General features: G+C 43.1%; 1 protein-coding gene across 11 annotated transcripts in view; it reads right to left on the bottom strand.

The window, feature by feature from the left end:
- Positions 1-22,856, bottom strand: part of BMPR1B (bone morphogenetic protein receptor type 1B) — a 375,661-nt gene that overhangs the window by 226,262 nt on the left and 126,543 nt on the right. For all 11 annotated transcript variants that reach the window (XM_045018526.1, XM_045018531.1, XM_045018523.1 and 8 more), the window contains one exon: positions 17,091-17,171. The gene's annotated coding sequence lies outside the window, so the exon portion shown is untranslated. The remainder of the gene's footprint in view (positions 1-17,090; positions 17,172-22,856) is intronic.

Below are 22,856 nucleotides of genomic sequence, written 5' to 3'. Positions count from 1 at the left end.
GAGGCTACTGGTATTAACGTCAGCAGCTCATAATAAATTGTGCTCATTACTAACCAGAGCCATCTTGAAACTGACCCAGGTCGGTAGAGGTAAATAGCTTCCATTATAATTTATCTGAGCCGTGAATATCCCTTCCAAACCTCACATCATTAGGAAACAAACAAGACACAAATTATCAAAAGGTTAAACAAAACAAAAAATGCAAAATAGCAAACTTTGACTAGGACTCAAAGAAAAGGACTGTTTTGTCACATAAATGCTATGATGATATGCAATGACAATACTTCCAAGCTGATATATAGTGATGTTAGTAGGTGCTGTTCCATTGTAAATGCAAGCGAAAAGCCTCGTTCTGTCAATCTTCAGCTGACTGTATTGTAAGTGGTTTATCAAGGGGAATGTGGATTTATAGTTTAGGGTCGAACACATACTCAAGTAAACCAGCTTTCTGGAAAGTTTGGTCTCAGGCATATCTCTACATCACTGTTGTAATTTGGATGTTCAGATTTATTAGTTTTTGAGGTACAGTTTAAATATAGTTGACTCAATTGTTCGTCACATGCGTCTGCTCTGGCACTGGAGCTTAAAGGAAATGTGTTAAGGACTTGAAAAACACACTTTCTATTAAAATATGCGGACTTCCCATTTTACTCTATTAACAACACTTCATAATCAGCAGATCCAATGAAAAACATGCGAAGTGTACCTTTACTATACACAGTACTGGTATTTATAAAACATGCTGATTTTCAATACTCTCCATTATGTGTCTTCTCAAGCAGAGATCAATACATTGGCATACACATTTCAATTTCACCATGATTAGGGGCATTCACTAGTGGGCCACAAATTAGATAAGTTTTAGAGCACTACCTTACTTGCATTTATTCTGTTACAAAATTCAGATTATTACATGAAGGAATGCATTTAACAAAGGATTAATGTATAGATGACACAGAGGCTGAGGCTTGGAAGTCTAACGTTCCTGTTCTCTTGGTGTTCAAATTGCAACTATATGGTCACATTTTTATCTAATATAAATATGAATTAACTATATTGATTTCAGTCAAATTACTGCAGATTTTAACTGGCATAACCCTGATCAGAATGCATTCTATTATCATTAAATTATTTGGTTCTGTACATATAATATAAATTGTAATTATAAATAACTCTAGAATCATATTGCTTACTCCAGGGTTCATCATTAGCAAATAGGTTTAGATTTGCCATGTTTCTTTTATGGAATCAAATTTACTTTAATGAAATATTTCTATAGGTTTCTTAATGACTTTTCTATTTCTCAGTGAATACTTTATTCAAAACCTTTTATATGGATTTATGCAAAATAAATTTCTCTCCAACTAGAAAAAGAATATTGGGCATGATTTTTTGGAAAGTTAATTTTAAAAATGGTTATTTAGAATTATTTACTTAAATAGGGTAATAAAATATCCATAACCAATTTCCACAGTACAATGCTGCCAAAACTAGTATATAATACCGGTTACCAATGAACCACAATTTCTATAACAAGGCTTGACAAAAAAATTCCTTGATTGTTTTGTAAAGACAAATGATCTACAGTGAGTAGAAAAATCAGTCCTGATCCTGCAGCTTGCTCCTGTGGCTAAACTTCAGAGTAAATACATGCAGGCACAAACGACCACTCACACTGAGTAAATTGCAGGGCCATAGTCTGACAATAAATCCCAAATATTAAGGATTTTAAAAAAATAAACTGTAGAAATAAACTGATACTTATACATAGGGCTCAGTCCTGCTCGGAATGAAATTAATGGGAGTTTTGACAGACTTCAATGGAATCACGACCCACAAATAAATTAATTATATAAAATATTAAATATTAAAAGGTATCATGAAATTGAATTTGTGTTAAATGTATAATTCAGATGAGAGTTGATTTAAGAGGCTGTGGATGTGGTTAGAGTTTTTGTTAGTATACCATGTGCTAGGTCAATATGTCAAAAGCTACCTACCCTTTTATACCATACCGGTCCCTGTGCTATCTGCATACTTCACAAATTCTAAAGAGTGGCATTAGCTTCTGATATGTACTGGCTCATGTTCTGCACCCACTCCCTCCCCACCCCCCAATGACTTAAGGTTCCTCAGGTGTAAATCAGCACAGAACGTTGGCTTACAGTGTTTAATCAGGTGTTACAATTCCATGCAGTAGAGGATGGAGGTGTGCCCTTTCAATTTTGCTTATGGATCTGAAGTGCAACATAGAGGAGATCAGCCACTCATTCTTTTCCAATAGTAATTCCTTGTTAGTTGAACGTGAAGGACGAGTACTTGATATGTCACAAAAGAGATCAGTTATTTCTTTTAGGAAGGATCGCATGTACATCAGCACACCCATAAACCATGCATAGGTATGGAAACATTCATATGGATGTGGTACTTCACCGAGTTTGTCTTTGCAACATCAGCACCATTCACCATCTTTCAATTTACCTATTGTAATCTAAAAGGTAGCAATCTGCAATGCATACCAAATAGGACGGATAGTTGATGCAGAATTCGACCTTTTTCTCATCGGGGGGGGGGGGAAGGGAAGGGAAGAGGAAGAAAGAGGAGGAGAGGGACAGGGACTGGAGAATTAGAATCCAGTGTTAGCTATCAAGTATTCAACACTGAATATTATGAGCATTATTGTTGCTTTAAGCCACTACAACTGGCAGTGGGATGGGGTCAACGGAGGATGGTCTCCACAGAGCTGTCCAGCAAAATGCACTCAGGAATGTGGCCCTCAGTGGCCCCTATATTTCTTTCTTTCTAGAGGGCACTACCATGTGTTTTTTAAGCACAGCATGCCCTTTCTCCTTCACCTCTCTCAGTTAGCCAGTACAGCTGGGGGGGTGGGGGAGATAAAGAGGGACCACAGGACCATGACTCTGTCCTTGCCCCATATATCCACTCCTTTGCTCTTTCAGGGGAGTCTAGTACCATTGTCAGCACCAGGCTACCCCACCACTCCTTGCACCCTAGAAGCAGAAGGACCTGATCTATGCCTGGACGATGCACAGCTGCACCAGTATGGGGAGAAAGTACTTTTGTATCCTCTCTCTCCTCCCTCACTCCCCACTTTTTTGGAGGGTGGGTGGGGGAGGGGGAAGAACCTATACAGTACTGAAAACAATCTACTGTTAAACTGTAACTATATGGCTCCTCATCTTTTGAACCCCAAATGGAAGTGACCTGTAGAAAGGGTGAGGGGGGCGGGGGAGACATGACAACAGACTGTCTGGCTTTGCCCATAGAATTAAAATCCATTTCTAGGGAGCAATTTGGTTTCAGGAATTTTTCTAATGATGTCTCGTTACCTCTCCCTCCCAAACCCCACACCCCCTTTAGAAAAAAGTTATATGCATGCCAGCCTAAATAATATTCCTGCATTAGGGAAGAAATGTGTCAACACATTAGCTTAAGGAGATCCTTGTTAATTCCCATCACGAGACTTCTGAAAGAGAAACCTAACCTGTTGCAAAATGGTTCCAAGCAGCATGAGTTTGCAGTGTAATCTTTTCCCATCGGCATATTTAAGCTCAGACTGTCGGTTTGTTTTTTCAAAACAATATTGGGAAATCATGTAATCAGAAAGCACAGTCATGGTTCATAGCACACACTGCCTCCTGGGGCACAGGGAAAGCTTCCACTTGCTCACAAAAAATGGCCAGTGAAAGGTACTTGTGGGGAGGCAAGTACCATCTAGTACAAGCCTAGAGCAGTACTTTCTTTGGTATTTATATGGCCCCTGGTATTGTGGTATCTGAGAACCTCAAAATCTTAAATGTATTTATCTATACAACACCACTGTGAGATAGTATTTGCCTATTATCCCCATTTTACAGATGGGGAAGCGAGGCCTCAAGAGACTTAGTGACTTGCCAAAGGTCACACGGGAAGTCTTGTGGTGGAGCTGGGAATTGAACCCAACTCCCCTAAGTCATATTCCCTTCACATTTGCACTCTGGGGAGCAAAAAATCCCAACAAATGTCTCGGTGTTGTAGCGAGGTGGTTACCCCACTCCTGCCCTGAAGGGCTTAAAACAGCCCCGGGAGAGGGCTGTGGCAGGGACAGCAGCTGCTAGGCCACGCCCCAATCAAGCCTCAGCTGGCCCTGTATAAGAGGCTGGGAGCCAGGAGCTCAACAGTCTCTCTCTACGTTCAGAGAGAGAAGGGCCTGGCTGCAGAGAGGTTAACCAGGTATCTGGAGTGGAGTAGGGCTGGGGAAAGGCCAAGGGAGCCGGGGAGCTCCGGCCTAGGGAAGCCCCAGGCTGCAGGCCTGGTAAGGCCTATTAGGTACTGGCTTGCAGGGGCAGCCCTTGGGTAGCCAGAGGCAGCAGGTCCAAACCCCTTTGCCTGTGATGAGTGGCTTATACTGCAGTCTGCCCCAGTGAACAGGGGCTAGATGGAGACTGAGCTGTAGCCAAGACTGAGGTGAAGTGGGGATAGTGGGTGGGGGTTCCCCTGGGAGGGGGAGACCCAGAACTGTGAGGGGTTACTGCCAGGGGGCAGCACCCCAGACAACAGGGCACCGGGTCCAGGAGGGACACGGGGGCCAAGCGGTAGCGGGACACCGGCCTGCAGAGGGCGCTCCAACAGCTGGAGAGCTAATTCCCAGAGAGGACCAACAGGAGGCGCCGCAGGGGTGAGTCCTGCATGTTTACAGTGTTCATTCATCGCCAGGCACAGATGGGCCCAGAATGCTTCTCCCCTAAATACTAAATCAGTTATTTGTAAACACACTTTAAAAAAAAAGTTCTAATTAATTAATTTTCATTGTATTACATCAGCATCATGTTGCTGCAAGATTCTAAAGTCTCAGTGACTAACCTAAGGATCAACTAGAGGATAAAATGGAAGAAATGAGGGTAAATTAATTCTGAATTACATTTTAAAAAAGCCTGCTTATTTCCATTAATTTGATATCCACCTACATATTACATGGGTACCTTCTAGAGTTAGGAAACCACACAGCTTTGCAGAAGCATTTGATCCTTAACTATTCTAGACCCAAGCAGAGGTTCCCAATCATGCCAAGGTGTACAACAGTTGTGAGGTGGACCACTGTCTACTAGGAAACAGCATGAGACCACCAGAACCATTTTCATTGGTAATTTCTACCTTTTCAAAATTGCTTAACTCAACTTTATTTCAAACGCATACGTTATTTCCCACCCTAGATGGAATAACTCACTTTTCATCGCCTCCTTTGATCTGGAATCAACCAGGTGACTAGATAGTAACACACTGAATATCTGCTATGGTAAATGAACCAAGGGAAAACAACAGCCCTCAAGAACATTAGAGTGACTTGGGAAAATACCCAGATTTTGTTTGTTTGATTGAAGAAATATTTTTAAAGCTTCTGACAGATATATGGAAGTCATTTACCTGTAATTGGAGGGTCTTCAAGAGATGCGGTCCCTATCTGTATTCCCCTGTTGGGGTCATGGAATCTGTATGTATGGTGCCCTGAAATCACGTGAGAGTCTCACTGGCCTCTTCCGCAAGGCAACAACAACCGACTCCCCCAGTGTATACACAGGAGGAAGACATTGAGCCAAATCCACTGTTACCGGCGGTACTGACAGGTGTATCATCGTCCTCATCCGATGGAGCAATCGCCCGATCCCTGCGTGATGACCACAGGCAACAAAAAGAACTTTTGCAGAGGGTGGTAACTGAACTTCAGATCCCACTTCAGGAAGTTTATGACACACAGCAAAAGCTTTTTGATAACTGTTATATCCTTGGGGCAGCCGGTGTAGGAAGCAATCACTTGAGGCCAGAGAGCAGGCAGCTAACCAAAACCTCCATTTTATTTACAGATATACAGAGAGCTCACTCAGCCAGTTGAATCCGGTTGAGCTAACCCATAATAATCTAACTCAGTTGCCATAGCAACAAAAACCATGACAACCAAATACACAACATATTCCTCCCCCCTAATAAGAACATCCCCAAAATAAAACACACACTAAACTAGAGAAGGAGGGTAGACTGCCTCCATTCCCGGCTAAACCCTGGGGATTATTTTGCCCCATAACCGTGGGTTTGCCCTAGCTAAAGATCCAGCCGATGAGGAGGCCTTCTGTCTCTAGGTGGATTACGGCGAACTTCTGGTGTTATTGCACCCGAAAGCACTAGGGGCTCAGGGTCCGCAGCACGAACAGGTGAGGAGGTGGTATCAGCTCGTGCTGGGCAAAGGGGTATCTCAGCCGCCGGCAGTAATGGAGGAGAACAGTCAGAAACAGGTGACTCGTGATTCGGTCCCTCACTAGAAGAGGTGAAGTCAGACCCCTCAACTGCAGATGGGTCCTGAGGACTGGCATGACCTGGCAACAGCTGATCTACATGTCGCCGCCAGGTAAGATTCTCTGCAGTCCGGACTGTGTAGGAAACAGGTCCTGTTTGAGTGATGACTGTGGCCGGAACCCATTTAGCTCTAGAAGTATAATTCCGAGCCAAAACTGGCTGTCCCGGGCTAAAGGTTCGGTCTTTTGCTCTGGGTGCCCGTCTGATGACTTGATATTGCTGCTGATGTTGCACAATTTGTCGGGGTTCAGAAGGTTTCAGCAGATCAAAGCAAGTGCGCAGCTGTCGTCCCATCATTAGAAAGGCCGGAGATGCGTGGGTCGTAGCATGAGGTGTGTTTCTGTAGGAAAGTAAAAAGGTATCCAGACGCTTTTGAATGGAGTGTTGTCCCCTTGCTGATTTCAAAGCGTTTTTCATTATCTGCACAAATCTTTCAGCTAATCCGTTGGTGGACGGATGATATGGTGCTGACGTGATGTGGTGTATCCCATTTGCCTTCATAAAATTTTGAAACTCCTGAGAAACGAACTGCGGTCCGTTGTCGCTCACAAGTTGTTCTGGCAGACCAAAACGACTAAAGAGTCCTCGTAATTTTTGGATAGTACTCTCTGCAGAAGTGGACTGCATTATAGAGACTTCTGGCCATTTAGAATGGGCATCTATTGCCACCAAGAACATGCTTCCTTCAAGGGGGCCAGCAAAGTCAACGTGAATACGTTGCCACGGGTTTTCAGGCCAGTCCCATGGGAGTAGGGGTGCCAACTGGGGTGCATTCCTCACACCCTGACATGACATACAAGCTTTTGCCTTCTCTTCAATAGCACTGTCCAGTCCAGGCCACCAAAAATAGCTTCGTGCAATTTCCTTCATGCGCACTATTCCACAGTGACCGGAATGTAGCTGTTCTAACATCTGTGATCTCAGTGGTGGTGGAATAATGACACGTCTCCCCCACAACAAACAACCAGATTGGACCGATAACTCAGTCCGCTTGGACATGTAGGGAACAAGGTCGGATGAGACCGGAGAGGTTTGTCGAGATTTTCCATGCATCACCAGGTCCATAACGTGGGACAATACTGGGTCAACGCGAGTTGCCTTCTTTATCTGAGTAGCAGTGTTCAAAGTAGAAGATTTCCTTTTGGGCACTATCTTGGTGTTTGACCGGCAAAGGCAACCTTGAGAGGCCATCTGCATTGCCGTGCAGAGTGGATTTCCGATATTTGATTTCATATGTGTGTGCTGAAAGTAACAATGCCCAACGTTGCATACGACTAGCAGCTAATGGGGGAATGCCTGTGTAGGGTCCAAAAATTGATGTCAGAGGTCGATGGTCTGTGAGAAGAGTAAATTTTCGCCCAAACAGGTACTGATGAAACTTCCGAATTCCAAAAACAATTCCTAATGCCTCACGTTCGATTTGGGCGTAGTTAGTTTCTGCTTTGCTTAGAGTGCGTGAAGCAAAAGCAATAGGTCTCTCTTCTCCTGAAGGCATAATATGTGACACGACTGCTCCCACTCCATAAGGGGAGGCATCGCAGGCCAATTGCAGTGGTAAGGATGGATCAAAGTGCGTTAGAACTTCAGAATTTAGCAATGCATCCTTAGCTTTGTTAAACGCAACATCACAGGCTTCAGTCCACTTCCAGGCCTTGTTCTGCCCAAGGAGCTCATGAAGTGGTTTTAGCAGTGTGGCTAACTGTGAGATGAACTTTCCATAATAGTTCAGGAGTCCTAGAAACGAGCGCAGCTGGCTTACATTTCGAGGTGGGGGAGCCTCCACAATAGCTTTAACTTTTGCAGGGGCCTTATGAAGATCTGCAGAATCAATGATGTGTCCCAAATATTCAACAGAGGGCTTGAAGAATTCACACTTGTCTTTGCGAACTCGTAGGCCATACTCTTCCAGTCTTTGTAGGGTAGCCTCTAAATTCTTTAAGTGATCCTCTTCATTTCTTCCAGTGACCAGGATATCATCCAGATAGCACTGAACTCCTGACAAGCCACACAAGATCTGGTCCATAGCCCTCTGGAACAGGGCGGGAGCAGATGTTATTCCGAAGGGTAGGCGACAGTATCGATAAAGCCCCTTATGAGTCACAATAGTCAACAGCTCTTGGGACTTTTCATCGACGTGCATCTGTAAATATGCTTGACTCAGATCAATCTTACTGAACTTTTGTCCCCCAGCCAGGCCTGCGAAGAGGTCATCGATGCGGGGAAGCGGGTATTGCTCTGCACACAACACTGGGTTGACAGTGACTTTAAAATCACCGCAAATCCGGAGAGAGCCATCTTTCTTCACGATTGGAACGATAGGAGTGGCCCATGAGCTATGGGTAACTGGTATTAGGACTCCATTGGTGACCAGGCGCTCCAGGTCTGCTTCAACTTTTGGTCTGATGGCATATGGCACAGTTCGGGCTTTCAGATATTTTGGTGGACTGTCAGGTTTAATGTTCAATGTCACAGTGATTCCCTTCATACTTCCCAAATCATCTCCAAAAACAGCAGCGTGTTTCCTTAGAATAGGGGTTAGACTGGTTTCTTCTTTAGTCATCCGGTGCACTTCTGCCCAGTTCAGTTGAATCTTCCCAAGCCAAGACCTACCCATTAAGGCTGGGTAGTCACCTCTCACCACAAACAGTGGCAATTTAGCTGCCTGTCCATTGAGCTCCACCTTAACATCAATAGTGCCCAACATGGGCACAGCTTCACCTGTATACGTCTTCAGAACAGTTTTTGGTGCCTTAAGCGGAAGATGCTGTAGCTTTTCCTTATACACAGTCTCAGGAACCAGCGAGACAGCTGCACCGGTGTCTAGTTCCATGCGTATAGGTTTGCCCTCCAATAAAGGGGTTACCCAGTATTCATGTGAGCCCGCTGCCAAAGACAAAACATGCAGTGGCACTTTCTCTTGTGAGGAGGTGTCACCTTGATCATCCTGGGTCTGCTCTAGGGTATGCAAGGTTCCTCTTTTTGTCGGCCAGACCACAGGCCTCTTTTTCTTTTGTTTACAGGCATACTCAATGTGTCCCTTTTTGCCACAGTGTCGACACACCAGGTCCTTACACCAGCATTCTGATGCCTGGTGACCCAGCTTACCACAGCGGTAACATTCTTGACTCTGCACCGTTTTGTGGGTCAGTTCTTGTGACACTTTTTGCACCCTAGGGGATGCACCGATGTATTGTGCCTCCCTTGTAGCCAGTTCCATGGAGACAGCAATATCAACAGCCTTCTGTAATGTAAGCTGAGCCTCTGTCAGTAGGCGCTTCCGTATAGCTTCACTGCAGAGGCCACACACTAACCTGTCACGCAGGGCATCATTTAACATCTCTTTAAATTCACAGTGTTCTGCTAGCTTTTTTAAAATGGCTACAAATTGTACAACTGTTTCATCTTCCTTTTGGTCTCTTTTGTGGAACCTATATCTTTCAGCAATTACCAGTGGTTTTGGGGAGAAATGAGACCCCAGAATTTCCACAATGTCACTGTAAGATTTAGTCTCAGGCTTAACAGGGTGTAGTAAGCTGCGTAGCAGAGAGTAGGTTTTACCCCCTACAACAGTTAAGAATATTGGCACCTTCTTCGCTTCTGTAATGTCATTTGCAATACCAAAAAGCTCAAAACGCTCAGTATACACATGCCACTGCTCTGTATTCTCATCAAAAGGCTCCAGGGGCCTGGTCAGAGTAGCCATGATTTTTAGTTTCACTTTCACAGTCAGTGCAAACAAGCAGCTTTTTTTCTTTGTTTGTTCTTTACCTTGACTTCTACTTCCTTCTGTTACTGGAGCAGCACCAGGATCCCACCCTCGTCGCCAGGGTTATATCCTTGGGGCAGCCGGTGTAGGAAGCAATCACTTGAGGCCAGAGAGCAGGCAGCTAACCAAAACCTCCATTTTATTTACAGATATACAGAGAGCTCACTCAGCCGGTTGAAACCGGTTGAGCTAACCCATAATAATCTAACTCGGTTGCCATAGCAACAAAAACCATGACAACCAAATACACAACAATAACCTACAGCCAACTGAACCCATTGGGTAGCTCACCCAGTAAATGAGGCAATCATGGAACCAGCCAGAATGGTATGGCACACACCTGTATCAATCACACACCTGTATCATGCAGCTCCCAGAAGAGCTGAGAGACAATACTTTCTCCCTACAAAAGGGGCAGAATTTTCTATGAGCACTTGATTGGGCCCTCAGCTATCAGCACTTCCTCATCACACCAATCTGAGCTCCAGGGAGAGCACTGAGCAAGGCGTCACCTCTCCACTTGCTGGATGCCAAGTAGGACTTTTCCATATTCTGATATAGGCTATTATAGGAACAAATTCTGTGTGTCTATAGTACGGCACATAAAAACTATAACTCTTTACCAAGAGCTATGTGAAATTATATATATTCTTTGAAATATTAAAAAATTGCATATTTCTTATACCAGCATTAGAAGAGGTTAAACTCCTATGAAGCTAAACTATGATAAAAATGGTGCAATAGAGTGATCAAGCAGTCCATGTTCTCCTGTTACATGATTCCCCCAACTACATGGAGAGGCAGAATGGAGATTATTCTTTCCAACTGGGTTGCTGAATCTGCAATTCTGTTTTACAACCATGAGAGCCCCATCCCACACTTTTCTTGTGTGAACTCCAAAAGTCATACAGAAAATAAAGGAAGTAAGTTTCCGTGGATTGGGCTAGAGAGCTTTAAGGGACTGGCTATCTATGGAAGATCTGAACAACAACATTGCAAAACCCACAGTAAAATACTTCAAATGACTTGCCATCTGTGCCAAAAGTCTGACAACAATATTTTTTTCATCTTCATGATTTACATGCAGAGTTTAGTTTAGGAGGGAGACGAGGGAACAGGACCAGCCTTTAGTCAAAATGCGACAACAGACTCTGCAGTTCTGTAAGTTATCCCCTACTGCATTATGAAATGCTTCATACATGGGGACCTGTTTCATTACTGGCCTGTTAACAGCTCCACAGCTCTGAGTTTGGCTGCATTCACTTTGTTTTGCATCAAGCTGGCCTATCACCATCATTTGTGAAATGCTGCTAGTTTGTAACCTAAAACACAGAAAAATAAAGTACACAGCAGCTGTTCATATTTTCAAGGAAGTCTGTGTTAATGATGTCATGGAAAAAGGCTGGAATCTAGTAAAACGTGTCAGACAGGCAGGCCATTCAAGCCCTTTAAACAATACGTGTACACATGTTGCGCCATGTACATTACATTGCGGTATAAAAAGGCAAAGACTGGAGAGCATTAATATATTATTGAGGACAGACAATTAGGGTCTTTTCATAAATTTACTTTAATAAACTCAGTTTACTACTGGAATTACCCAATAAAGCAACATACAAAAGCTACAGTAATAGCTCCATATCGAGCAAGCCCATTTTGACCCATCAAACAGTTTAAAACTATTTTTAAGCCACTAGCTAGCCGGGACTATAAGGGAATTCAGAACATCTCCCAAAAGAGATTCTGTACACAGAAGTAAAAGTAAGAAATTAAACACAAAGCAACAACTTGTACATTCTTTAAGAGGTAAGAAAGGTGGTGGCTCAAATTCTGCCTTTACACATATCAGTGCAGATCTCATTGCAGTCAATGGGAGCCCAACACGTGCATCCGATTTGACCCATTCTTGGCAATCAGACTTTCTGCAACTACATGTGCTCGGCTATTCCATCTCTTGCAGCAGCCTGTTTGTACACTACTATCTAAGCTCAAGCAGTGTACATGGCATCACACAGGGTCTGCTCACCCCCTACTCATCTTCTAATAGAGGAGCATTAAAGAGGGGAGGATCTGCAGTGGGATGTGGAGTTGTCAGAGGCAAACAGGAGATACTGCACACATTCTACAGTCATTTGGAAGCCTACAGTAGTCTTTATTTTGCCCTTATACTGGTCCTTACAGAGTTTCTTCTACTGGGGATCTGAAGATGTTTACATGACATTAATGTGGTGCTAGGCAGGCTAACTGGGCATTTCTGATAAGATGAGATCTTCTGTTTCTAAATTTACTGAGAGAATTTAAACATTCAAGCTGACTCTTTGGCATATTCAGCAGCTGGATAAGTAAAACAAGGCCGGCCCTGTTTAATGCTTGTAGCCACAACATAAATACATAGACCTAAAGGAACCACATTCTGCTATGTATGGGCTCAAGATACACAGTATACATATTTTGGAATACACTCCGTAGCTGGAATATAAAATGAATTAAAATTTAATATAAATGAGGGATGAGCTCAAACATAAATCCTATATCCGACATCCTTAAATTTTTTGTTGTTGTTGGGGAAGGAAAGTCAAGAACCGAAACCTGGAACCAGATCACAATTCCTGACTGGCCCAAATTTCTATAACAGGCGGAGCCAAAACCTCAAATCCAAACTCCCTTTCAACTTTGGGGGATTCAAAACGCAGATACAAATTCTGAAACATAGACCCCTCTCTAGTGGGGGGAAAAAAAACTCTCACAAACAAAGACACACAAAAACCAGGCAAATGTTCTAAATGGCTTGTTGGGATTCTTCCAACCCCAATTATGATACTCGGAAAGTAAGTCTGAGCTAGCTGCTGTAGAGCATCTCTTCACAGTGCTATGTTGTCTGCAACTGCAATCGGCAGCCACAGTTTACACAGACACCTACCGGACTAGTGAGGGGTTACTCATATGTCTGAGTGTTTGCAAAACTGAACCCCAAATGAGGGAAGTCGTCAAAGAATGCAAAATTTTTGATACTACTGGTTATGATTTACGCTTTTGTAATACAGACTAGCTTAGAAATGGCCAGATACAATTGTGTAAATCTGGAATAACTTCATTGATTTCAAAGGAATTAACTAAATTTACACCAGCATACGTGAGATTGAAATTGGCCCTATGATTTATAGCAAAGCACATTTATACCTTATGTAATTTGTACAATACAATGGAAAAGATGTTCAAGAACAGTAACTCAACAAAAATGTCTCCATAATACTACTAAGCTGAGTAACACAAGCCTGCTGAGTGACACTTTGCATTTATTTGGGTGGCAGTTTTCCTAATCTGTCTGTTAATGAATTGGCTTGTTACTACTATTCTACTTTTACGATTCTTGCTGGGTTCTTCCCTGTTCTCTTGCAGGACTTCATGTAGCTCATGCTATGTGCACTAAAATATTGCATAATCAAATACCCGATGAACCGCGTTCAAAAGAACTGCATTACATCATGGCTCCTCCAAGCATTTGATATACAATCCGTGTGTTGCAAACGTTGCATAATACAGTTCAAGCTGTGGGTGGAAGGGATGAATGTGTAAATGTGGTGGAGGAATGAGTGGGCAAGACCAAACAGTTATGGCCCTGCTCAGAGCTTCCTACTTATCCTTTAGTGACATCTTACATCTAGTTCACCGTCACGGAGACTATAAATCTAATAAATATTAAGGGCAATTCTGCAAATCAAAGTGAACATAAACCCAGCAGAAACAGCCCTTGTAGGATGTCTCTGGCATAGGGGGAGCCCAGGTTTGCTGAGCCAATATAAGAGCAGCTATACTGAAACCACACTTGCTACCAGTACAATGATTACGGCCGTTACATTCCTACGCTCCAGCAGGCTATGGGTAGCCAGCATAACAGAACTACCAGAGGACTGGACCAGCGCCCATCAGCTCTGAGATAGGGCTTAAAGGCTGCTTAAAGACAACTTTGCACCCGCTGAACTAAACCAACTGCACACAAACTGGGTGCCAGGGTCTGGCCCCATATATCTATACCAGGCAATCTGCAAGGGAAATATAAAACTCTTCCCTAATTAATAAAATATGTATTTGAGTCTCAGAGTTTCCCAGTCACACTGCCATTGGCCTACTGCTTATAATGACTTAGACCCTGATCATACAAATCTAAGATCTAAAAGTGGGCACTGGAGCTACTATCACTTTGCTTGAGAAAATTTAACCCTTTATTGGATCTCACTTTTACTTGACAGTCAGCTTGCTCTTTATGGTCCCAATCCTGCTCCCATACCAATGTGGATGGCAAAACTCCCATTGACCTCAATGATGCAGGATCAGACCCCATTTCCCTTAAGTTCACAGACCTAATAGGCTAGACTACATTGGTACGGGTATATCCCGCGGAGATTGGATAATTGTGTTGGCAGGGTGGCTCTTGCAATGCTTGTGGATGGAAAACATCCAAGGGAGAGGATATCAATAGACCTCAGAGAGCTCAAGCTACATAACAGCCTGGCATATAATCATGAGTTTTGGAAGAAGACTATAAAAGTGGCAAGAAAGATGACAATACTTAGTAGCCCTAATCCTGCAATCAGCACCATGCCGGCAAACCCATGTGCCCATGTAGTGTTTACTGTAGGACTGGGACCAGTAATACCACTTTGTAATATCCTAATCAGTTGCTTTCCTTTGTTAATATTTATACACTTCAAATACTTGTAGATTGTTAACATGGTTGTTTCTTGAGTAAAAAAACTGTGAAAAAAATTAATTAATACAAAAACTGCATAAAAATAAATGTGTCTTTAGATTAAAAACAGAGCTGTAAATTTGAGGAAGTTTCCTCCTAAGTATTTCATGGTAAGTCAAATTTCAAAAAAATCTACTATTTGTGCTGTGTGAATTTCAGAGAACATCATATTGCTTATTGTCAGGTGACCACTCCCTTTCTCTCCCTCATTTGTTTACTCATTCTGTGCACATAGGTGTCAGATGGGTCCCTTCAGACATTACATTTGGAAACAACAATGATGCTAGTACACTGACAGAGAGAAAGATGAGTAATATAGCCAAGTTGCCTGTCACATTACCAGAACCCAGCAAAACACAGTGGGACTCATTCTCCAGTGTCTGCATCTTGTGTAGTCATTTACACCTATGTAAAATGCTACCAAATCAGAACTCTCCACCCAAATTGGTAATAACATTTCACACTCACTTGGTGCAGATGTAAATGAATATATAAAGAGGAAAGTAGTAGAGAACCAGGCCCAACATTTGCTATCAGTTTTGTGGCATCCAGGAATGTCTATAAGTAGAAAACTTTTCAAATGAGTTTGGGTTCTTACGCTGTAAATTCAAAATCAACAGCATTTTAATTTGTTTTATAGTTTATGTCAAAAAGAAATATTTCAAAACTTTGCCTTTAGAAGGTGCGAAACTTGGGGGAAGGGGGATGACGTTTTCCTAGCAGAGATGTGAAGATAATGGAGTTTGGAAAACAGAAGAGAAAATAAATTACTATTTTAATGATCTCAAAAATGTCTTTTACATTAGATTTCAATACAAACAGTGTGTAAAGCTGAAAAGCACCCTCTTAAAACAACACTGTCTGTACATATTTTATTTACTTACAATCTAAGTTTCTCAAGGCAGGAACTGCCCTACATCTTCAAACAGTTCCAAGCATTGCATCGACATTTAAATAACAACATGGCTATTTTTATAAGAGAATGTTACAGTTTTATTTTAAACTTAATAGACATCCAATTTTTCCTTTTCAAAACCTGAGCCTAGGTAACAAAGCACCAGAGTCCTATAAACTTTCTAACACCAAACGCAAATGAAGCAGTGAAATTGCTCTAGGAAAAGTTCCAAGAATGTAAGAATCTCAACATAACTTCTATATCTTAGGCTCTGACTTTTTATCACACTCAAATAACATAAAATATCATACTGTCAAGAATTATTACTTCACTATGGAAGATTTTCAGTTATTTCTCTAGTTGCAAGAAACTCATGGCCCTTTGCGTGTAGCTCTCATATTAGATGACAGAGGTTCCGTTGATAGAGTAGCTCAGAAACTGCTGATCTGCCTGAGATGCTAGACCCTAGGGTTCATATCTCATAAACCATCACAGCATATACTGTACACTATTGTGAAATATGTCACTGCACACATGCTGTTTGCCATGGAAGAGTGTATGCTAGTAATCGGTATTGTGCCTCTCTGCATAGAAAAATGTCAGTATTGCTGGTGTAAAACAATCAGACTCAGTTTTACTTTCTGTGCCAGCTGTCATCACAGGAGTTTATAACAGCATCTCCAGTGAGTACGGGACCAACACACCAAAAAGCTCAGAATCCTTCCTCCTTTGCACAACTCAGGGTTTTAACTGTTTAAACAAAGAACGGCTGTTTTTTCCAGTACAGAGCTACTGCTTGTTTATCTAATGGGAAAGATCAAAGAATGACAACCTAGTTCTGTACAAATGCTATGATTCAGCAATACCCCCAAAGGGAAGGAAGAATGTTTCCTGAACACAAATTGTAGAGCCACCCTTTCTTGTCTGAAAATCTAAAATGGGCAACGACAGCCAGATTAAGTCAAGCCTGGCGCTACTGGTGCTCTCTGTGCTAATTGCAGAGCCACAGTACTGATATTTACACTTTGAGGATTTAAAAGTGTAATTTCTCAGTTGGTTCCTATTATTATATCTGAACTCAACATCCTACCCTTCATGTTTTCGGTGGCAGCCCACATATACGAACAGAAACCACCTTTCCCCACTCAAAATACATTTCCATTCCATTACAAAGTGGCATATTTTCAATTATTCTTCTTTAGTTTTTTTTACTACAGCTCATGAACTGCCATTCTTCTTCTGTGTCTGCTTCATGCTGGTGCTTAATAATAATAGTTATGTCCCTAATATAAACGAAATGACTGATTCAATTAAATGGATATAGCCCTTACCTGCAGAATTCCCAATGTTCAAGAAATCTTCTTGCCAGGTCTATGCTTTAAACAAAACAAGAGCATTCCCCGCTGGGTGACCTACAATAGAGCAGAAAGATATATCAAGACAACATAATACGGTACATTTAACATCAGCATCAAATTACACTTTAATGAGAAAATTAACAGTTAAACATTTAGCTATTATCTTGCCGTAGCATGCCTTTTATGGATACTTGTGCCAAACAGTAAATGTTTGGCAGGAATCACACAACATGAAATGCACATATTAATAAGAGGTACCTTTCCCCTCCTTCAACATATACGCTCAGACACGGAGATGTTTCGATTGCCCTTCATTCTCTACTTGTACGGCTCATGTTGCAGTTATATAAATTAAATAATTAAACTCATGCTGACACTAAACCATAGTATTTTTACAACTAAACAACACCATCAATAAAATTAGTCACTTGAGTAAGAACTGTAGGATTGAGAGCAAAAGCATTCTAAGTTGCTGTCAACTTCTGAGTCTTGCAGGAAAAATAAAAAATCCTTCTTGCTTTAACCTTTTACCTGATTTACATTTTACTGAACACTGAAACCTAAATATTAGGGTGACTGAAGCCTAAATATTATTTCACAATCTAATATTATTTTGTTTTGCTACGTTTCAGTGTCAATTTTTTTAATACACAAAAGCCAATAATCACACTGCAATCAACAGACTTTCAAATTCAAGTACCAGGTAGTGATTTAACTATGCAATCCCCTATTAAGAATGGAAGCTGTGAGTTTAATCCTTCACTTGTCATGCTGGACATATTCCTAGGTGTTTCAGCCAGTTTCCTTGACAGTTATTTAAAATATATATTTAGTGCTGCTCTTGTATACAATAAATTTGGACAGACGTTCAGTGATAATTTACCATTACTTAATGGACATTTTAGCTGACTTGACTCCTATGGAGTCATAAAGGACTTGACTGAGACTTTTACATTGTGATGATGGTTTTGTTTTAGTACTGCTCTTACCAGACAAGTGGGATCACCCATTCTGCTCCATTTTTTTTTAAACGTGCATGTTCCAAAGACAAGAAAGTAACACACACAATACTTGGGGCCAAATGATACCTTGTAGCAGGGTGGTTACCCCACTCCTGCCCTGAAGGGCTTAAAACAGCCCTGGGGGAAGGTTGTGGCTGGGAGCTGCTAAGCTGGGCTGATTGGGAAGTGGCTGCAGCTGGGCCACGCCCCAATCAGGCCACAGCTGGCCTGTATAAAGAGGCTGGGAGCCAGGAGCTCAGCAGTCTCCCTCTGCCTGTAGAGGGAGAAGTGCTTGGCTGCAGGGAGCTAGAGACAGGGTACCTGAGTGGAGCAGGGCTGGGGAAAGGCAGAGGAGATGGGGCACTCCAGCCTGGAAAGCCCAGGCTGTGGCCTAGCAGAAGGCCAACAAGTACTGGGGCTTGCAGAGGGCAGCCCAGGGGTAGGCAAAAGCAGCAGGTCCAAACTCAGCCTTGCCAGTGATGAGTAGGCTGATACTACACTCTACCCCTGGGTGTGGGGGCTAGACAATGACTGGCAGTAGCCTTATACTGAGGTGAGATGGGGTAGTGGGTGGGGGGTTTCCCAGGGAGGGAAGACCTGAGAGAAAAGGGTTACTGCCAGGGGGCAGCACCCCAGACAACAGGGCACCGGGTCCAGAGGACAGGCAGATCACTGGCCTGCAGAGGCCGCTCTGGTGCTGGAATGAGCTAATTCCCAGAAGTCACCAGCAGGAGGCGCCGCAGAGGTGAGTCTGCACCTCTACATACCTGCTCTGGAGTGGTGGGAGAGAAACCCGAGAGCCCAATTCCACACCTAATAAACTCACACTAGATGCATCTATAATGAGGCCTCTTACACCATCTGAGAGCCCAGTTCTTCCACCCTATTAGTGTTGAGTAGAAGCTTAGAGCTTGATCCTGTAAACACTTCATGTGCCCAACTTTAGCCATGTAAGTAGTCCCATTGAAGAAGTCATGTGAGAGTGTTTGCAGAATAAAGGCCTTAGTCTGTAAGTAGTCCCCTGAAGACTCATTCGATAATTAAACAATAAGCTAGTAACAATTTTAATGATAGTGAGGCTACTGGCCCACTATAATACAGGTGAAATCAACGCGGTATCTACTTAAGGGAGAGAGTGGAACAACTGGGCCCAGAGTATGGGGGCTCGAAGAGGGCAGGAGCTGCTTGAAGCACAACATATTTACTTACTATTTGGGGGGGGGGGGTTGGAGGACAGATGGTGTAATCAAAGTGGCTTTGAACAATAAGATCCAAAACCAAATTAATTAAAAAATGTAGATGCAAAATTAAAAGTTTCAGTTATAACAAAATATGGCAGCAGACAATCTATATGGGGTTCAAAGTGAGTGATGACCTAACACTGAGGCATCTTTAAGAAATGTACTAGTAGTTTTTAAACTGCAATATGTGTTTTAACTGTGTATATTTCTTACTGATAAGATTTGATTTTGGGGGGGAAGGGTCAGGAAGAACTGTAGATGTAACTGCAATACAAATGTCAAAGAAAAGAGTCATCCATCTAAGATGACACTTCTTTCCTGCAGTATGGTTGTATGTTAGTGAAGCCCAGTTTTAATGGCTTATCTCAGTGCAGAGCAGCAATCACAATGGAAGGCCAAAGTTAATAGTCCACCATTTCTTTTCTCCAAGACCCACAATTTTTGTTGGCCTGTTGAGTGTCTAGTAGTGGCATGACTACAATCTGTGATGAAAGTGTCCTCTTTGCAGATAGAGGGCTGCTAAACCTCTAAAACAAATTCAAATCTTATTCAAGAAAGTAATATTTAAAATACAGTAACATAAGAACAAAACAGTCAATATTGATTTCTGAAGATGAATCTTTACCAGGGCCAGCTCTAACTTTTTTGCTGCCCCAAGCAAAAAAGAAGAGCGCCGCCCCGCCCTACCCCCCCCCACGAGCGCCGCGCCACCGAAGCCCCGCCCCCGAGCGTCACGCCGCCCGAAGCCCCGCCCCCTCAGAGTGCTGCGCTGCGCCAAGCCCCGCCCCCTGAGCACCATGCTGCTCTAAGTCCCCGCCCCCCCTCCGAGCGCCATGCCAAGCCCCCGCCCCTCCGAGCGCCAAGCCAAGCTCCCGCCCCCCGAGCACCGCACCGCGCCCCCGCCCCCCTTCGAGCGACGCGCCAAGCCCCTGCCCCCCCGAGCGCCCCGCACCGCCCAAGCGCCGCCCTGCCCGAAGCAACCACCCCCCAGAGCACCGTGCCGCAGAAACAAAAAAAAACCCTCCAGCACTGCCCTGAGGAATCAAAAACAACAACAACAACAAAAAAAACCCGAGCGCCGCCCTGCCCCAAGGTGCCGCCCCAAGCACGTGCTTGGTCAGCTGGTGCCTGGAGCCGGCCTTGATCTTTACAACAGGGGTGGGCAAACTTTGTGGCCTGAGGGCCACATCTGGGTATGGAAATTGTATGGTGAGTCATGAATGCTCATGAAATTGGGGGATGGGCTCTGGGATGGGGCAAGAAATGAGGAGTTCAGTGTATGGGAGGAGGCTCTGGGCTGGGGCAGAGTGTTGGAGTGCAGGTGAGAGGATGAGAGCTCCAGCTGGGGGTGCAGGCTCTGGGATGCAGGAGGAGGCTGGGACCGAGGGGTTTGGAGGGCAGGACGGGGATTAGGCCTGGGGCAGAGGGTTGGGGTGCAGGAAGGGGTGAAGGGTGCAGGCTCCAGGTGGCGCTTATCTCAAGCAGCTACCGGAAGCAGCAGCATGTCCCTCTTCTGGCTCCTACATGGAGGTGTGGCCCCATCTGCAGGTGCCGCCCCTGCAGCTCCCATTGGCCATGATTGCCAGCCAGTGGGAGCTGTGGGAGCCACGCAGAGCCACAGCACGCGCAGAACAGGACAAGACCCTGACCCTGCTCCTTGGCTGGAGCACCGGAGCAGGGTAAGCCCCGGAACCTGCTCCCTGGCAGGAGCTCGAGGGCCTGATTAAAATGTCTGAAGGGCTAGATGCGGCCCCCAGGCCATAGTTTGCCCACCCCTACTTTACAAAATAGTTGTCTAGTACATTAAGGCCAGGTGTACCCTGGACACTTTTGCCACTATAGTATTATCAGTTAGCAGGGTGATTTTGTTACATTTCTATACAGGTAAAAGCCCTATTGTAGACACATTTATACAGACCTAAAAAGTACTTTTGGCAGTATAGCTTATTTTGCTCAGGGAACTGATATAAACTACACTGGCAATAGCACTTTTTGGCAAGATGAATCTATACTAGGAAGGTTTGCCAGGTTAGCTATACCAACAAATCTTTTCTAGTGTAGATCTGGCTTACGTCCACTAAACAATTAATGTATTTTCTCTTTTCCTTCCCATTTCCTTTATTTTCATAAGTCAATAGTGCTGTACACCCTAAGTAATTCCCAGCCCTGCCGTTCATGAGACAAATTAATTAGGCTGTTAAAACACCAGTTATATCTTGGCATTACAATTCAGGTTAGCACCTTCAGCAACCAAGTTCTAACTATAATTATGCTGGCATTTTCTCCTGGAAATTATGGAAAATAATTACTACAAAGCTCTAGTCGAGCTGAGGGCAGAAATAACTTCTCAGATCAAAATCAAGCAGGATCCCACCTCCAGTCAGTTATCTTTACCCTCTTCACTAGATGACCTCAAGAAATAGGAATAAAAAGATAACAAGACTTAAACAAGGCAACAAAAGGTAATTATTCACCCCTAACATACTTTAAGGAGAAATACGCACTCCTATAAATTTTGGATTTATAATTACACCTCTACCCCGATATAACGCTGTCCTCGGGAGCCAAAAAATCTTACCGCGTTATAGGTGAAACCGTGTTATATTGAACTTGCTCTGATCTGCCGGAGTGCACAGCCCTGTCCCCCCGTAGCGCTGCTTTACTGCGTTATATACAAATTTGTGTTGGATCAGGTCGCATTATATCGGTGTAGAGGTGAATTTGCTGGGTAAGATGTGGTAGATTAATACAAATATGTATAGGTGTCCACTACAAAAAGTATACAACTTTGAAAAATCACATATGCCCACATCAATTAGCTACCCTAGGGTGGACCAAAAGCACGTTTTAAGGAAAAAATGATAGCTATATTTAATAAAGCACAATCCTAGAATGTTAGTATATAACAAAACAATTATCTACCTTTCCTTCAGGAAGATATTTGGCTTCATTTTCAGTGAGATAATACCATGGCAGATTGTTATATTGTAATATTTTAAAAGTAGAAGGAGACCTCTCAAGACCATGAATGAGACTGTTTTCCAACTAGCTTTTTGCTTTTGACTTAACTTATTGGGCTAAATTTTGGAAGGAGACTTAAACCTCCCTGTATATTTTCACAAGCTATTTTGCATACACAATCATCCATACACACAAGAGACATGATTTTTGGCAGACAAACGCTGTGCTGAGAAGTCATGAATGATACAAAATTGTGAGAAGAAATACATGGGTGAAGAGCACTGATGCTGAAGATGTTAATTTTTAACATCTAAATTTAAACAGAGTGGAGGTCAATTTTTATATTTGTGGCTTTTTTAATCTTAAGAACAAAGAAAAATTAAAATGGTAAACAGTGTCATTTCTTTAAAAAAGGAGGCCCCATCGTGAGGCATACAGTGGTGAAGATAGGTGCATTCTATTTCATTTAGCATTAGGGAAAGATGTAGGATTGGCAGCCCCACAGACTATGGTCCTATATTTTTTCCAAGGACAAG

The sequence above is a fragment of the Mauremys mutica genome, chromosome 5 (assembly GCF_020497125.1).
Source record: "Mauremys mutica isolate MM-2020 ecotype Southern chromosome 5, ASM2049712v1, whole genome shotgun sequence".
NCBI classification, from domain to species: Eukaryota; Metazoa; Chordata; order Testudines; family Geoemydidae; genus Mauremys; species Mauremys mutica.
Note: the sequence above shows the minus strand (reverse complement) of the source record. Positions and strands in the feature narration are given on the sequence as shown.